The 19254-nt window shown below is 42.1% G+C and overlaps 1 protein-coding gene and 1 long non-coding RNA gene across 5 annotated transcripts in view; one reads left to right on the top strand and one right to left on the bottom strand.

The window, feature by feature from the left end:
* The window catches only part of EP300 (E1A binding protein p300), an 89008-nt gene that overhangs the window by 64806 nt on the left and 4948 nt on the right, over nucleotides 1-19254 (bottom strand). The gene's annotated exons all lie outside the window — the stretch shown is intronic.
* Nucleotides 1-19254, top strand: part of LOC129052675 (uncharacterized) — a 99278-nt gene that overhangs the window by 79292 nt on the left and 732 nt on the right. The gene's annotated exons all lie outside the window — the stretch shown is intronic.

The following is a 19254-nucleotide window of genomic DNA, read 5'->3' as shown; positions in this document are numbered from 1 at the left end:
TATATATACACTACCTGTATTGTAGTTTTTTAGGTCATACTAAAACCATTTTATAGATTTTTTAAATTGAGGGGATATTTGGTTATATCAACAGACTTAAACACTTAAGAACTGTACCTAAAATTGGACCAAGGAAAAAAGGGATTCAAAGTACAACACCCTCCATCAATGATAGACTGGATAAAGAAAATGTGGCACATATACACCATGGAATACTATGCAGCCATAAAAAAGGATGAGTTCATGTCCTTTGCAGGGACAAGGATGAAGCCTGGAAACCATCATTCTCAGAAAACTAACACAGGAAAAGAAAACTAAACATCGCATGTTCTCACTCATAAGTGGGAGTTAAACAATACGAACACATGGACACAGAGAGGGGAACATCAGACACCAGGGCCTGTCGGGGGATGGGGGGCTAGGGGAGGGTAGCATTAAGACAAATACCTAATGTAGATGACGGACTGATGGGTGCAGCAAACCGCCATGGCACATGTATACCTATGTAACAAATCTGCACGTTCTGCACATGTATCCCAGAACTTAAAAGTATAATTAAAAAAAGAAAAAACATTCTAAATAATGTTATAGAATTAGCATAATAGTTGAAATAAAATTTTATTTTTTGTTAAAAAAAAATGCAACACCCATTATTACATGAGTTGCTAAAGGTTTGTATCCACAGTCATGGAAAAAAGAAATGCAATTAAACTGTATTAATATTCCCAAGTTCCTTAGAAGAACAGTTAAAATATCTATACACAAACTAAACTCAGGATGGAAAGAAAACATTTTAAATATTGTAATACATAAAGACACACAACTGATACAAAAGACGCGTCATTTGTGGAACATTCAGTGTGTGCCCCAGTTAAGCACCATTTTTACCAAGTTCCTATATAGTACCTGCCTCAAAGTAGGCCTTCAACAGGTGGAGTTTTTGACCTGTAGCCTACAGAATAGCTTTCCTTAACCAAAGTCTAGCCAGAATAGGGTACAACACCATGCCTCTGGCTCCTTCACCATAAAAACCACCCCTACCAAAAACAGAGTGCAAGACCAGCCCTGGTAGCTCACATCTGTAATCTCAGTACTTTGGGAGGCCAAGGCAGGAGGAATTCTTCAGCCCAGGTCAACACAGCAAGACCCTGTCTCTACAAACAATAAAGTCAGCTGGGTGTGGCGGCACTAGGCTATAGTCCTAGCTACTCAGGAGGCTAAGGTGGGAGGATTACTTGAGTCCAGGAATTTGAGGTTGTAGTGAGCTCTAACTGCACAACTGCACTCCAGCCTGGGTGACAGAGCAAGATCCTGTCTCAAAAAAGAACAAACAAACAAAACTGGGTGCTAAGTATAGATTAATGCAGGGTTTCTCAACCCTGGCACTATTAACATTTTGAGCTATGTGATAATCCTTTGTTGTGGGTGGAGGGGGATTGTCTTGTGCCCTCTAATATCATCAGGAGACTCCTGGTCTTTCTACTTATGCCAGTAGCACCCATGACCCAATTGTGACAATCAAAACTGTCTCCAGACATCACCAAACGTCCCCTGGGGGAAGAAAATTACTCCTGATTGACCTATTGACAGTATTAACCTATTATAGAAGTTATTTGAGTTTTCTTTCCTTTTAATTCTCTAAAGTAGTTTTCACATTAAAAAGGCATTACTGGGTGCTGGTCATAGTGGTACACACCTATAGTCCAAGCTACTCAGGAGGCTGAGGCAAGAGGATAGCTTGAGCCCAGGAATTCACATCAAGTCTGGACACTGTGAGACCCTGTCTACCAACAACAAAAAATTCACAGCTATTATCCTCTTAAAAAATGGTCCATCCCTTGAAGACAAAATATTGCCTTAATGGTCTACTTGACCCAATTATCTTGGTTCCTAAGTATAACTCTTCCTGTATGTGCCCTTCCTATTCTTGTAGTTTTTTTTTTTTCCCTTCCCAATCCTGCTCCTTCTGTATCTTTTAGCATTTTATCATGCCACTGAAATTATCTCCGGGTTTGCCTCCTCTCCTCTCCTTGCCAATCCTTGTGACCACCCCTCACTCCAACCATGCACTCTTTGTGAAGGACATGTTTTACCACTTATATACCAGCTCCTTGCCTACTGGCAACATAGTAAGCACATGGTCATATATTAACTAAACCAACATGTGGTCATATATGAACTAAGTCAAATTGTATCCCAAGATCTCAGGGCATAATTTAGAGTCCAGAGTTTTACAGAATTACTCTTTCCTTTTGAAATATCATATGGGCTCCTCCATCAAAAATGTGTCACAAGGCTGAGCACTTTGGCTCACAACCTGTAATCCCAGCACTTTGTGAGGCCAAGGAAGGCAGATGGCTTGAGCTCAGCAGACCAGCCTGGGCAACATGGAGAAAACCAAACTGTACAAAAAAATACAGAACTTAGCCAGGCCTAGTGGCCTGTGCCTGTGGTCTCAGCTACTAGGGAGGCTGAGGAAGGAGGATCGCAGCAGCTTGGGAAGTTGAGGCTGCAGTGAGCCGTGAATGCACCACTGCACTCTAGCCTGGGTGACAGAGCGAGAGCCTATCTCAAACAACAACAACAATAACACACACCCAAATGTGTAACAAAACTGACCTAAAACCACTATTCAAAAATGACTGCTTAATATACTGATATAGTTCCTTCATTATTTCTGTATATTCACGTGATTTACAAAACTGAGATCATACTTTATTTGCAATTTTTACTTTTCCCCTGGAGTATCCAAGAAAATATTTTATCATTAGCGTACTGAACATAGAGGGCAAAAAAATCTCGACTTTAGAAATTTTAAAAACAGGCAGTGATAAATTACAAAAGAAATCACAAACGAAACTGAGTAATAAAAAATATATTTCAAAACCTAAAGGCCTATGTTAGAAAACAAAGTTAAAAAGGCTGGGCGCGGTGGCTCACGCCTGTAATCCCAGCACTTTGGGAGGCTGAGGTGGGCGGATCACGAGGTCAGGAGATCGAGACCATCCTGAATAACACAGTGAAACCCTGTCTCTAATAAAAATACAAAAAATTAGCTGGGCGTGGTGGCAGGCACCTGTAGTCCCAGCTACTCGGGAGGCTGAGGCAGGAGAATGGCACGAACCCGGGAGGTGGAGTCTGCAGTGAGCCGAGATTGCGCCACTTCACTCCAGCCTGGGCGACAGAGCGAGACTCCGTCTCAAAAAAAAAAAATAAAGTTACAAATTAATGAATTCTCCAGTGAGTCTCCTGTTGCTAAAAAATAGTGAATTAAGTATCCAAATTATATTAGAAAAACAGTAATACTAGGAAGAAGACAATCAAAGACAAAAGCATAAATGAAAGAGGAAATAGGAATATAACAGCATTACCAAAACTAGAAGTCAGTTTTTTGGAGTAACAAAAGATGAACTTCAAGAAGGTTAAGAAAAAAAGAAAATTAAAAGACAAAGCAATACTATTATAAACTTTATACAAATGAAGAAAATATACAAAATAAATAAATTCCAGAAAAAATACTCAAACCTTAATAAAAAAGAACATATAGGATATGTAATGTCCCAGTTTCTCCAACAAATCCATAGCGTAAGTTGGGGGGGTGGGAATCCTGATTCAAACAAGCCAACTATAAACACACATTTTGAAATGAGAGTAAGAGATATTTATGTACAGACTGAGTAATGGGTGATATTAAGAAATCATTAACTTTATTGACTAACAATGGCATAATTTTAAAATAAATCCTTTTTACTGAAAGATATACAATGAAATATTTCTGGTGAAATGACATGGCTAGAATTTGCTTTAAAATACTCCAGCAAAAAAGGGGAGAAGCATAGTATAATATACTAGTAAATTTGAAGCTGGGTAATAGGCACATGGCATTTTTTTTAATAAAATATTCCATTAAATGGAAATTTCCCATTTATAAAAGTTTAAAAGAAAAACACATGGGAAGCCAGACCACTGTAATCCTACTGCTACTAGAGAAAATAAGCCCTTGGTTAATCTTTCCATAAAGAAAGCACCATATCCAAATTGTTTACAGGCATGCCCTACACCAAACTTACAAGGAAAATACAATTCAAGCTAACACAAATACTTCTTAAAAAAACCAGAAATATTATAAAAATTACACATGGCCAATATAAGAAAAACATACGACAATCTTATTCTTCTTCATGGACACAGAAACAAGACTCTTTAAAAAGAGCAAACCAAAGTCTTAAAAATCATCATCAAGTTGGGATAATCCCAGGAATCCAGGGGAGACTAACATCTATAAACTGTCATTTGCCATAGTAACAAAGGATAAAGAAAATAAAAGATTCATCTTGGCCAGGCACAGTGGCTCACGCCTGTAATCCCAGCACTTTGGGAGGCCAAGGTGGGCAGATCACTTGAGGTCAGGAGCTCGAGACCAGCCTGGCCAATATAGTGAAACCCCGTCTCTACTAAAAACAAAACAAAACAAAACAAAAAATTAGCTGGGTGTGGTGGCTGGCGCCTGTAGTCCCAGCTGCTTGGGAGGCTGAAGCAGGGAATCGCTTGAACCCGGGGAAGCAGAGGTTGCAGTGAGCAGAGACAGTGCCACTGCACTCCAGGCTGGGTGATAGAGCGAGACTCTGTCTCACACACACACATAAAAAAATAGGTGGCTGGGCGCGGTGGCTGATGCTTGTAATCCCAGCACTTTGGGAGGCCGAGGCGGGCATATCATGAGGTCAGGAGATCGAGACCACCCTGGCTAACACAGTGAAACCCCGTCTCTACTAAAAAGTACAAAACATTAGCCGGGCGCGGTGGCGGATGCCTGTAGTCCCAGCTACTCGGGAGGCTGAGGCAGGAGGATGGCGTGAACCCGGGAGGCTGAGGCAGGAGGATGGCGTGAACCCAGGAGGAAGAGCTTGCAGTGAGTGGGGATCGCGCCACTGCACTCCAGCCTGGGCGACAGAGTGAGACTCTGTCTCAAAAAAAAAAAAAAAAAAAAAAAAAGGTTACAAGTTCTAAAAAAGAAAAGAAAAGAGAAAAAAGTCCGGGCATGGTGTTTCTCACCTGTAATCCCAGCACTTTAGGAGGGCAAGGCAGGCGTTCACCTGAGGTCGGGTGTTTGAGACCAGCCTGAGCAACATGGAGAAACCCCGTCTCTACCAAAAATACAAAATTAGGGGTATGTGGTGGCGCAAGCCGTAACCTCAGCTACTCAGGAGGCTGAGGCAGGAGAATCGCTTGACTTGGGAGGCGGAGGTTGTGGTGAGCCGAGATAGTGCCATTGCACTCTAGCCTGGGTGACAAAAGCAAAGCTCTGACTCAAAAAAAAAAGAAGGAAAGAAAGAAAAAGGAAAAAGAAAGAAAACTTATTGTCTGCAGATAATATAACTATTGACACAGAAAGTTCAAAGCAAATACATATAACATCACACTATACCCCATGAATATACACAACTGTTGTCAATTTTAAAGAAATACACACAACTGGAAATTGTGAGAGGTTAGCAAGGTGACTGGTTATACCATAAATGTAAATATATCAAAGTGAATTTCTGTATGCTAGCAACAAATGGTTACAAATAATTTTTTAAATAATGTATAGCCGGGCACAGTGGCTCACGCCTGTACTCCCAGCACTTTGGGAGGCTGAGACAGGTGGACTGCTGGAGGTCAGGAGTTTGAGATCAGCCGAGACCAGCCTGGCCAACGTGGTGAAACCCGGTGTCCACTAAAAATACCAAAATTAGCTGTGCATGGTGGCACATGTGTAGTCCCAGCTACTCAGAAGGCTGAGGCACGAGAATCGCTTGAATCCAGGAGGCAGAGTTTGCAGTGAGCAGAGATTGTACCACTGCATTCCGGCCTGGGTGACAAGAGTGAGACTCTATCTCAAATTAAAAAAAAAAAAAAAAAAAAAAAAAAAAAAAAAAATTATAACATAGGGAAAAATTGACAATGTATAAAACAAGTGTAAACTCAAAAGTAAAGGCTGACTAAACAGAATACCTCAAACACTTAGACAGAAATCCTCAGTATTAAAGACATCATTCCCCAATACTGATCTACAGATTCAATGCAATATCAATCAAACTTCTAGAAGTTTGTAAAGAAACTGGACAAGATGATTCTAAAGTATACACAGATCCCAAGGACCACTGGAAGTGTGAAAAAACAAAAAGGAAAAGACAGCCATCAAGGTGGCTCACGCCTGTAATCCTAGCACACTGGAAGGCCGAGGGGAGAAAGACCACCTCTCTACAAAAATATTATTTTTACAAATTAGCTGGATATAGGCCGGATGTGGTGGCTCACATCTGCAATCCCAGCACTTTGGGAGGCCGAGGCAGGTGGATCGCTTGAGGCCAGGTGTTCAAGACCAGCCTGGCCAACATACTGAAACCCCATCTCTACTAAAAATTAAAAAATCAGCCAGGAATGGTGGCGCATAACCTGTGTCGGGAGGCTGAGGCAGGAGAATCGCTTGAACCTGGGAGGTGGAGGTTAGAGTGGCGCCACTGCACTCCAGCTTGGGCAACAGAGTGAGACTTTGTCTCAAAAAAAAAAAAAAAAAAAAAAAAAAAAGCTGGATGCTAGCATGCACCTACAGGTCCCAGTTACTCAAAGGGCCTGCTTGAGCTCAGGAGATTGAGGCTGCAGTGCGCTATGATCCTGCCACTGCACTCCAGCCTGGGTGACCAAGTGAGGCTCTGTCTCAATAACTTAAAAAAAAAAAAGGGGGGGGGGGACAGGATGGGCACAGTGGGTCACACCTGTAATCCCAGCACTTTGGGAGGCCAAGGCGGGCAGATCACCTGAGGTCAAGAGTTCGAGACCAGCCTGGCCAACACGGTGAAACCCCATCTCTACTAAAAATACAAAAATTAGCTGGGCGTGGTGGCAGGCACCTGTAATCCCAGCTACTCAGGAGGCTGGGGCAGGAGAATCGCTTGAGCCCGGGAGGCAGAGGTTCCATTTAGCTGAGATCACGCCATTGCACTACAGCCTGGGAAACAGAGCGAGACTACATCTCGGAAGGGGGGTGGTGGGGGGAGCATGGCCTGAAGCTTGGGTCTCAGAAGCTCCAAAAACACCAACTCCGTCCATCCCCGTCCTCCTCCCCCCACCGAAAAAAAAAAGATGCAGGGAATAACCTTGTTTCCATCTCTGCATAACAGCAAAGTGCCTACTTCATGTTATTTGTGATTAAATGAGTGAATAAATGTAAAGTGTTTAGAACAGTACCTGGCACACACTAAGCACTATAAACATGTTACCTATTGTTATTCAATGGACTCATTACACTATTAGGCGATAGCCCAGCTTACAATGATGACAGCATACATTTATCCACAGCACTTTCAATGTGTCAGGCATTTTTCTTGGCACCTCACATGTTTATTCTCATTAATCTCAACAACCTCAGAAGTTCATACTAGCCACATCACATGTACAGAGTTCATCAAGCAGTAATCAGCTTTAGTAATATAGAAGTCTTGTTATTCTAGAGCCTACAGTGAGGGTTTTCATTTACTGAAGCCAAATCTATTGTATTTGATTGCTGTCTCAAGTTTTTCCTTTTTTTTTTTTTTTTTGAGACAGGGTCTTGCTCTGTCACCCAGCCTGGAGTGGAGCGACGGGATCACAGCACACTGCAGCTTCACCTCCTGGCTCAAGCAATCCTCCTTAGTAGCTGCCACCAAAGGCACACATTACCACACCTAATTTTTTTTTTATTTTGTTGAGATGGGGGTCTCACCATGTTACCTAGACTGGTCTGAATATCCTGGGCTCAGGCAAGCCTCCCACCTTGGCCTCCCAAAGTGCTAGGATTACACGTGTGCCACGGCGCTGGGCCAGCAAGTATTTTTTCTAGATAGTAAAGTGAGCTCTTAGATATTTATCTACTTTTGCCCCCTTTATATTTAATTAAAAATTTATAAATCTGAAGTTTGTTCCATTACCTTTTAACTATCCTATGGCAAATATTAAAAAACAGTATCACAAATGACTGTTGAAATGAATGAACCATCTCCAGTAAGACATTTCCTGCTTACTAAAGTATCAACCAATCAACATCACCAGGCTGCTACCAAGTAGTTTGTTCGCAAGTTTCTTTATGCCTTTAATGATGCTCCAATACAAACGTCACTTTCAGTAAAATGTTTCTTCTGCTTCACAAGGAGCAGTATTTTTTCCAGTTTCTTCATCTAAGTGTACACTGAGTCCAATCATGGTGAAGTAAAACGGGACAAGACACATATAAATCTGATGTGAAAAGTTTAGCGTAGGTTGGGCACCGTGGCTCACGCCTATAATCCTACCACTTTGGAAGGCCAAGGCTGAAGGGTTGCTTGAACGCAGGAGTTCAAGGCCAGCCTGGAATGTAGAAGGACACCAGTGTCAACAAAAAAATACAAAAATTAGCCAGGCATGGTGGTGCACATCTGTAGTCCCAGCTACTTGGGAGGCTGAGACGGGAGGATTGTTTGAGCCCAGGAGGTTGAGGTTGCAGTGAGCCATGAGCCATGATCACACCACTGCACTCCAGACTGGGTGAAAGAATGAGACCCTGTCTCAAAAAAAAAAAAAAGGAAAGAAAAAGAAAAGTTTAGCCTAATACATGGTTACCCAGTGAACCGTGTATTAGAAATGTGACAATTTAAACAACAACTGAGTTTGGATTAAACACGTGGGAAACTAGTGTTGAGTCAAAACATCGTTTCATTATTACATACTGATTCTGTAGATCACCCTTGTTGTCTTCTATATTGCTTGTGGTGTGCTCCTTGCAACAGATTTAACCATATAACCCCTTATAAAACAAACTCGGTGGCCAGGTGTGGTGTCTCTCGCCTGTAATCCCAGCACTTTGGGAGGCCGAGGTGAGCGAACACCTGAGGTTGGGAGTTCAAGACCAGCCTAACACAGAGAAACCCTGTCTCTACAAAAACAAAACAAAACAAAACAAAACAAAATTAGCTGGGTGTGGTGGCGCATGCCTGTAATCCCAGCTACTTGGGAGGCTGAGGCAGGAGAATCGCTTGAACCCAGGAGGCAGAGGTTGCAGTGAGCCGAGACTGTACCACTGCACTCCAGTTTGGGCAACAAAAGCCAAACTTCAAATAAATACATAAAAAATAATCTCGGTTCATTTAGCCTTTCCAAAAATCAAAGGATCAAAATAATTCAATGATACGTGAGAAATTAAACAAATGAAGTATTATATACAAATGAAGCATAACCTTCAAAATTAGGACCATTAAAAATATAATCCCAAACACTGTACTATGAACATAAATCAGACAATTTTCTAGTTACTTAACTACGATACAAAATGTAATTTAAAATTAAAATAATTTTGGCTCAAAATCTAATTCTACTATATTAGTATCTCTCACAGTTACACTTTTTTTTTTTTTACTTAAAAGGCTCACATATTATTTGTTGAGTAAACACACTTACCTTTGTACTTTAGGTAAAATGAAGCAAAATCAACTCAGTTCTCTTAACTGTGTTAAGTAAAATATCTTTATTAATTATTTAAAATCTAGTCAATTCTCAAATCCCACTTAGAAGACAGAATCCATCTACTGCTCCTCCTCCTTTTAGCTGGCTTTCTCTGTGGCATTAAAATGCTTTTAGGTCAGGCACGGTGGCTCACGCCTGTAATCTCAGCACTTTGGAAGGCCGACGCTGGCGGAGATCAGGAGTTTGAGACCAGCCTGGCCAACATGGTGAAACCCCATCGCTACTAAAAATACAAAAATGAGCCGGGGGTGATGGCGCACGCCTGTAATCCCAGCTACTCAGGAGGCTGAGGCTTGAGAATCACCCAAACCTTGGAGGCGGAGGTTGCAGTAAGCTGAGATCGCGCTACTGCACTCTAGCCTGGGCGACAGCACGAGACTCCATCTCAAAAAATAAAAATAAAAAAATGCTGTTAGGCCAGACCTGGTAGGTGGCTCACAACTGTAATCACGGCACTTTGGGAGGCCAAGGCAGGTTGCTTGAGCCCAGGAGTTTTAGACAAGCCTGGGCAACATAGCAAGACCCTGTCTCTACAAAAAGAATTTAAAAATTAGCCAGGCATGGTGGTGCAGCTACAGGCTGAGGTGGGAGGATCATTTAGCTCAGGAGGTTGAGGCTGCCGTGAGCCAAGATTGCGCCACTGCACTACAGCTTGGACGACAGTCTCAAACAAACAACAAAAAACACTTAATGTTTTTAAAGAGTGGACACGTCAAACTTTTCTTTCATCTAACCCAGTGGTTGAGTCCACAGGATGAGTAGGAGCTTGACAGATGAAGAGTGGAACAACCTAAGGTGGGGAGGAGTAAAAGCTCAGCCAGTTCAGCAATTGAAATAAACAAAGTGGGGAGAACAAAGTGAGTGATGAGGTGGGCAGAGATCAGAAGACTCAGAGCGCCAAGTCCAGGTTAGAGATTTGGAATTGTTTAAAAAACGAAACAAAAAAAGAATGGAGTTGAAAATCAAACCTACATAACATTAGTCATTCTAATTCTGATAATGGTTTGGCTAAACACTGAAACTACCAATCTTACAAAGATTTCTTGTTCTTATTGCTTTTGGACACTCCTACTCTTACACCGGATGCTTAAAAAGCATGAAAGTTTAAAACTGTAGCTTTTAAAATGAGAAATTTTGTAAATTTTACAAATTTATCAGGTTCCAACAACTTTCCTAACCTCTATTCAGTACTTCATTTAAAAAAGGTACTTTAACTCTCTGTAAATGAAGAATTATCTAATCATATAAACAACCCACCTAGCAAAGAAATAAAGATGTACAAACATTTCAAACTACGTAATTTGAAGGAACATTAAGAAAATTAAAATAAAATATCCATGCTGGAAAGATAGGCAAGATCTCTAATACCCCAAAAAAATTAGGAAAACTTGTAAGTTTTATACAAATTTGGATAAAAGATGATAATTATACAGGATTACATAGCTACGAATGCTGATAGTTGTTGAATTTTGAAATCCAATAGAGTGAAAGGGCAAAAGTGCAAGCAAATTTCAAAATATGTACTCTTAACATGGTCCTGCTATCATGACATCAAAAGGTATACTTATACTTTGGGAAGAGATTAACTTGAAGTTTATTCTTCTTAAACCCCAACATGCCAGGGGTGGTGGCTCACGCCTATAATCCCAGCACTTTGGGAGGCTGAGGCAGGTGGATCATGAGGTCAGGAGTTCAAGACCAGCCTGGCCAACATAGTGAAACCCCATCTCTACTAAAAATACAAAAATTAGCTGGCTGTGGTGGCATGTGCCTGTAGTCCCAGCTACTAGGGAGGCTGAGGCAGGAGAATCACTTGAACCCGGGAGGCACAGGCTGCAGTGAGCCGAGACCGCACCACTGCACTCCAGCCTGGATGACAGAGTGAGACTCCATCTCAAACAAACAAACAAACCAACCAACCCAACACATTTCAATCTTGAATTTTTTTTTTTTTTTGCAGTTTCGCTCTCGTGGCCCAGGTGCAATCTCAGCTCATGGCAACCTCCGCCTCCCGGGTTCAAGAGATTCCCTTGCCTCAGCCTCCCGAGTAGCTGGGACTACAGGCGCCTGCCACCACACCCGGCTTTTTTTTTTTTTTTCTGAGACGGAGTCTCGCTCTGTCACCCAGGCTGGAGTGCAGTGGCACGATCTCGGCTCACTGCAAGCTCCGCCCCCTGGGTTCACACCATTCTCCTGCCTCAGTCTCCTGAGTAGCTGGGACTACAGGTGCCCGCCACTACGGGTTCACGCCATTCTCCTGCCTCAGCCTCCTGAGTAGCTGGGACTACAGGCGCCCACCACTAAGCCTGGCTAATTTTTTTGTATTTTTAGTAGAGACGGTGTTACACCGCGGCTAATTTTTTTGTATTTTTAGTAGAGACGGGGTTACACTGTATTACCCAGGATGGTTTCAATCTCCTGACCTCGTGATCCGCCCGTCTCGGCCTCCCAAAGTGCTGGGATGACAGGCGTGAGCCACCGCGCCGGGCCATGCCCAGCTAATTTTTGTATTTTTAGTAGAGATGCGGTTTCACCATGCTGGCCAGGCTGGTCTTGAATTCCTGACCTCAAGTGATCCACCTGCCTCAGCCTCCTGAAGTGCTGGGATTACAGGTGTAGACCACTGCGCCCAGCCTTAAGTCTTGAATTTTAAAGAGATGAAGTGCTTTAATTGATCAAGAATGTGACCTGGGGCCATGTTTAGAAAATTCACTTTGACAATTCACCTTGCTCTTTTTCAATGTATTAATATAGTGACACTTCTTATGAAAATAACTACATGAGGCCGGGCATGGTGGCTCACGCCTGTAACCCCAGCACTTTGGGAGGCTGAGGCAGGCGGACTGCCTGAGGTCAGGAGTTCGAGGTCAGCCTGGCCAACATGGCAAAACCCTGTGTCTACTAAAAATACAAAAATTAGCTGGGTGTGGTGGCGGGCGCCTGTAATCCTAGCTACTTGGGAGGCTGAGGCAGGAAAATCACTTGAACCGGGGAGGCGGAGGTTGCAGTGAGCCAAGATCATGCCACTGCACTCCAGCCTGGGCAACAGAGCAAGACTCTGTATGAAAAAAAAAAAAAAACAAACTACATGATGAAGACACTATTATTTATTAAAATCCCACCTTAAGAATCAACTCAAGGGCATGTTTTATAGTAAGCTTAAATTGTGTGCTAACTTAACTGTCACCGAACATTTCTTGATTTTGAGCAAACCTTGAGATTTGTTACAAGGGAAGGCCTATAGGGAATCCTAGATGGAGAAACATACCCTTTAAAAACAAAACTAAAACAAAATCAAAAAAAACCCTTGCATATCTGTAAATAACAGGGAGAGTGAATGGTTTGTAAGTTGGTATCTGGTATACTTTCTACATTTATAACAACTGGCAAACCAAACATGGATCTTGAACAAAATAAACAATTCAGTTTGTTAATTACAATTTACCAAAAACCTCCAAGGCAAATGACAAGCTCATTTCAAAAGAGGTAAATAACATACTCCTAGTCTTCCTGCCATAGGTTCTACCTACTGCTGCTCTGTACAGTGTTACCAGAATTAGTTTTTCCTCAACCATGTCACTCCCCTGCTCATACAATTCTTATCCTGATGCTAAGATAAATGGCAAATTCCTTAGCATATTTCTCTTTCCACAATAGAACCCCAACATCCTTTCCCATCTCTCTCCCATGAAAAACCCTATCACACAGCGTATATTCTAGCCACATCAGAACCATGTTAGCTTCATCTGAAAAACCCTTCCACCAACTTTCCCTACTTCTAAGGTATGTTACTTTAATTTCCACCAACCCTGTTCAAATATACATTTTCTCCATGAAGTTTTCCATCAATGCTCCAAACCTACTCTGTCAAAAGCAACCACTATCCCCTGCCTTTATACAGAACATTTAAAAAACCTTTAAAGCATAACTTATGGGAAAACTGTGTGGACATGTATACCAACCCCACTGTATCTCTAAAGTCTTTGACAGCAGAAGGCACCTTAATTTGTCTTTACATTGCAAATGCCTAAGACTTGGTAGGTATTCAATGTCTGTTGGCTAAAATGAGATAAAGGTGCAGCAAATGAAAAGAGTGACTGCCTGCTCAACTCAGAAGAACCACACAACTTCAAAATGCCCCAAATGTAACATCACTACCCCCATCACACCTGCCTACCCACTTCACAAATACTATGCTTCCTATGCTCCCCAATTTATTAAATAATTATCCAGCTAGGCATAATTATGCCTGTAATCCCAGCACTTCTGGGAGGCCAAGGCGAGCAGATCACTTGAGGCCAGGAGTTCGAGACCAGCCTGATCAACACGGTGAAACCCCATCTCTACTAAAAATGCAAAAATTAGCCAGGCGTGGTGGTGGATGCCTGTAGTCCCAGCTACTTGGGAGGCTGAGGCATGAGAATCGCTTGAACCCAGGAGGCGGAAGTTGCAGTGAGCTGAAATCCCACCACTGCACTCCAACCTGGGACAGAGATTGTCTCAAAATAAATAAATAAATAATAAACAAATCATCACCCATCAAGTTGCTCAAACTTTAAACTTGGGAATTATCCTTGATTTATCCATCTTACTACCTAACTTCTAATCAATCACGAAGTTCTGCTGACCATCCATCTTCCCTCAAATCTTTCCACTTCTTTCCATCTTCTGTGTTAAGGGTGGCTGGAACCCTAAAACAGCTGTTTCACTGGTCTCTCTGCCTCCTGTTTTTCCCTGCTTCTTCCCAGATTATTCCTCCTTTTACTTAACTGCCTAAAGCACAATTCTGCCCCATCCATTAAACGGGTAAAATGGAAAGTCTAAATTCCTGTATTATAAGCCCTCCATGATTGGCCCCCTTGCTCACCTCTACAGTCAAGTTTTTGGCTATCCTACCAGTCAGATAGTACTCATAGGTTCCCAGAACAGGATATACTCTGGCCTCACACAGTCTCCTTTCTAGCCTGGGCTCATTTTTACTAATCCTATCTCTACCTGTGAGATCCCAAAATCAGACACAATTCCTCAAAGACAGCCACCAGAGTAACTACTGGGTTAGGTCCTCCTGTTCCTCCCACTATATACGTACTTCCCAAATACAATGCTGATCACACCAGACTCAGTGAATGCCAGTCTTCTTCCCTTATCTATAAACTCCAGGAAGGAAAGAAAGAACAATGTACAGAGGATAAGTGCCTAGCATACAGAAAATGTTGGCCTAATACAGAATAACTGCCATCTTGTCAACTCTTCTATGCCAGTATTCTTCAAATTATGGCTCACAAGCCAACAGTGGGTCATAAAAATCAATATAGTAGGCTGCAACCAGTACTAAAAAAAAAGAAAGGAAAAAAAATGAGAGTATCTTACAAGTAATAAGGGTAAGTATTCTTTGTGCATTCTTTGAAACAGAGTCTCTAGTGCTACAAGTAAAAGGTAGTTCTTCCTTAAGTGTTGTAAAAAAATTCTTTGGAGCACTGCACTGCTCCTACTTTTCTTCTTCCTCCTTTATAAGAAAGTTTCTTAGAGGCAGGCATAGTGGCTCATGTCTGCAATCCCAGCTACTCATGAGGCTGAAGCAGGAGGATAACTTCAGCCTCGGCAACACAGCAAGACTCCATCTCAAGAAAATTTATTCTTTAAGACCCAGGTGGCTGGGCACGGTGGCTCACCCCTGTAATCCCAGCATTTTGGGAGGCTGAGAAGGGTGGATTATGAGGTCAGGAGATTGAGACCATCCTGGCTAAAATGGTGAAACCCCATCTCTACTAAAAATACAAAAAATTAGCCGGGCGTGGTGGCAGGTGCCTGTAGTCTCAGCCACTCAGGAGGCTGAGGCAGGAGAATGGCATGAACCCGGGAGGCAGAGCTGGCAGTGAGCCAAGATCGTGTCACTGCACTCTAGCCTGGGTGACAGAGCTAGACTCTGTCTCAAAAACAAACAAACAAACAAACAAAAAGATCCACATAAGAAAATGAAAAATAGAAAAAATTATGCTTAACTGGCCAGGCACTGTGGCTCCCACCTCTAATACCAGCACTTTGGGAGGCCGAGGTGGGCAGACTGAAGTCAGGAGTTCGAGACCAACCTGGCCAACATGGTGAAACCCCATCTCTACTAAAACTACAAACATTAGCCAGGCATGGTGGCAGGTGCCTGTAATCCCAGCTACTTGGGAGGTTGAGGCAGGAGAATCGCTTGAACCCAGGAGATGGAGGCTACAGTGAGCCAAGACTGCACCACTGCACTCCTGTCTAGGAAACAGAGTGAGACTATGTATCTAAAAAGAAGAAAGAAAAAATTATGCTTAACACAGTTCTTTATCAAGAAACCATTCTTGAACATTTCTAACAAGAACAATGTTTTCCATTTTCTCATTACGCCTTAACTATCTGCTGATTTTCATTTCAATTACTTACGTATACAAGACATCTTACATGATGATGTGTGTGTATATGTATATACATACATATATATATACATACATACATATATATACATACATACATATATATATATATATATGTATGTATGTATATATATGGTTGTCCCTTGGTATATAGTTGTCCCTTGGTATCTGCTGGGAATTGGTTCCAGAATCCACTCCCTCCACTGCAGATACCAAAATCTGAGGATGCTCCAGTCCCTGATATAAAGGGACATGTAGTATTTGCATATAACCTACACACACCCACCCATATACTTTGAATTCTTTCTGGATTATTTACAATACCTAATGCAGTGTAAATGCAACATAAATAGTTGTTACATTGTATTGTTTAGGGAATAATGACAAGAAAATAAAGTCTGTACATGTACAGTACAGATGCAACCTGGATTTTTTCCCCTAAATATTTTCAATCCGTGGCTGACTCCACAAACACGGAACCCTCAGATATGGAAGGCTAACTGTACAGTATTTTCCTATTTTAAGCTCTGTTCCTATATTCTTATACTCCTAGAAAACAACATTTGGATAGATGACATAAGGCTTACTCTTAAGACTCCTCTATGAACATCATGCACTTGGCTTTCTCTTTATCCAGTCTATCTATACAGTAGTTCATCCTTATCCCGTTTCATTTTCTGCCATTTCAGACACCTGTGGTACAAAAATATTGCAAAGAAAACTGCAGAAATAAACACTAATTTTTGTTGTTATAGAAACAGAGTCTTGCTTTGTCACCCAGGCAGGAGTGTGCAGTGGTGTGATCATAGCTCACTGTAACCTCAAAACTCCTGGGCTCAAGGGATCCTCACACCTTAAGCCTCCCAAGAAGCTAGGACTACAGATGCATGCCATCATGCCTTGCTGATTAAAAAAATTTTTTTTTCTAGAGATGGTGGGGGGGGTGGGGGGGTCTCACTACATTGCCCAGGCTGGTCTTGAATGCCTGGCCTCAAGCAATCCTCCTGCCTCAATCTCCCAAAGTGCCAGGATTACAGGCATGAGCCACAACAATGTTTTAAACTGTGCGCCATTCTGAGTAGCCCGATGAAATCTCACCTGACCGGGTAGTGAATCTCCCCTGGGTCTAATGTATTCACCTGTATAAACTACCAGCCATTTGTCACTTAGTAGCCATCTCAGTTATCAGATTGTCAGATTGACTATGGGGCAGGGCAGTGCTTCAGTTTTAAGTAACCCTTATTTTACTTAATGACAGTCCCTAAGTCCAAAAGTAGCAATGACAGCTATTTGGATATGCCAAAGAGAAGCTGTAAATTGCTTAAAGGTTAAAGTTCTTGACTTAATAAGGAACGAAAAAAAATTGTATGCTCAGATTGCAAAGATCAAATCTATACGTGAAATTGTGAAGGAAAAAAATTCGTGATAGTTTTGCTGTTGCACCTCAAACTGCAAACATCACAGCCACAGTGCATGACAAGTGATTAGTTAAGATGGAAAAGGCATTAAATCTGTGTGGAAGACACGGACAGAAACGTGTTCTGACTGATGAAATTATGTTCACTACTATCCAGGGTTTCAGGTATCCACTGGAGATCTTGGAATGTATCCCCCAAGGATAAGGGGGGACTACTGTATATCCACTAAAAACAAAACAAAAACAGACCGGGCGCGGTGGCTCATGCCTGTAATCCCAACATTTTGGGAGGCTGAGGTGGGTGGATCACGAGGTCAGGACTTCAAGACCAGCCTGACCAACACAGTGAAACCCTGTCTCTACTAAAAATACAAAAATTAGCTGGGCATGGTGGTGCGCAGCTGTAGTCCCAGCTACTCCGGAGGCTGAGCAGGAGAATCACTTGAAGCCGGGAGACGGAGGTTGCCGTAGGCCGAGATCACGCCACTGTACTCCAGCTTGGGCAACAGAGCAAGACTTCGTTGCAAATCAAAAAAACAAAACAATCCCCAAACCATCTACCACTGCTTTCCTTCCGATATATTTAGCAGTAAAGTTAAAAACAGTTAACGATGAACACATACTACACAGAAGCAAGCATAGTCCTAAACATCTGATAAAGAGAATTCTCATTTATTCCTAACCACAATCCTGTAAGGTGGGTAAGTAAGGTGGATTCCTATAAGGTGGGTACCCACCTTACAGGGTTGTGGTTAGGAATAAATGTGAGGAGGTTGAGCCAGGTTAAGTATTTGGCCCAAAGTTCACAGTTAATAAATACAAGTCTGGGATATGAACTCTAGCAGTCTGACTCCAATACTCATTCTCTTAGCTACTCTCTTACTCTTTTCAGTACTTTTAGTTTTACTCTGTCTCTCTCAACAAAATTACTTCTAGGGCCAGGCGCGGTGGCTCACGCCTGCAGTCCCAGCACTTTGGGAGGCTGAGGTGGGCGGATCACGAGGTCAGGGTATCAAGACCATCCTTGCTAACACGGTGAAACCCCGTCTCTACTAAAAATGCAAAAAATTAGCCGGGTGTGGTGGCAGGCGCCTGTAGTCCCAGCTACTTGGGAGGCTGAGGCAGGAGAATGGCTTGAACCCAGGAGGCAGAGCTTGCAGTGAGCCGAGATGGCGCCACTGCACTCCAGCCTGGGCGACAGAGTGAGACTGTCTCAAAAAAAAAAAAAAGATTACTTCTAATTGCTTTGGGACATTTATAAAAAAGAATCTATATCTAAAAACAAATTATATCCAAATTGCTCAGAAGAGGCTTAACACCTCAATTATTATTTATCCTCTTAAATGTTTCTGGGAAAGTGACCAGTAATTTCCCATTAAAATTTCAGAATGAAACTACCGTCTACTAAGTGAAAAAAAATCACGTGAAGTTCAATGTTAAAAAATTTTTTAGGGGGGAGGGGAGAGGGATAGCATTAGAAGATATACCTAATGCTAAATGACGAGTTAATGGGTGCAGCACACCAACATGACACATGTATACATATGTTAACAAACCTGCACATTGTGCACATGTATCCTAAAACTTAAAGTATAATTTAAAAAAAAAAAAATTTTTAGCCGGGTACGGTGGCTCACGCCTGTAATCCCAGCACTTTGGGAGGCCGAAATGGGCGGTTCACAAAGTCAGGAGATCGAGACCATCCTGGCCAACATGGTGAAACCCCGTATCTACTAAAAATATAAAAAATTAGCCGGGCATGGTGGCGGGTGCCTGTAGTCCCAGCTACAAAGTGAGACTCTGCCTCAAAAAAAAAAAAGAAAAAGAAAAATTTTAGACTTGGTATAATTGGTTTCATTTGCCCATTAATTTTACTGCTTGCCTCACTTAAAAAAAAATTCAACTTTA

This window comes from Pongo abelii, chromosome 23 (genome assembly GCF_028885655.2).
Source record: "Pongo abelii isolate AG06213 chromosome 23, NHGRI_mPonAbe1-v2.0_pri, whole genome shotgun sequence".
NCBI lineage: Eukaryota > Metazoa > Chordata > Mammalia > Primates > Hominidae > Pongo > Pongo abelii.
This window is presented reverse-complemented; position numbering and strand designations above follow the sequence as displayed.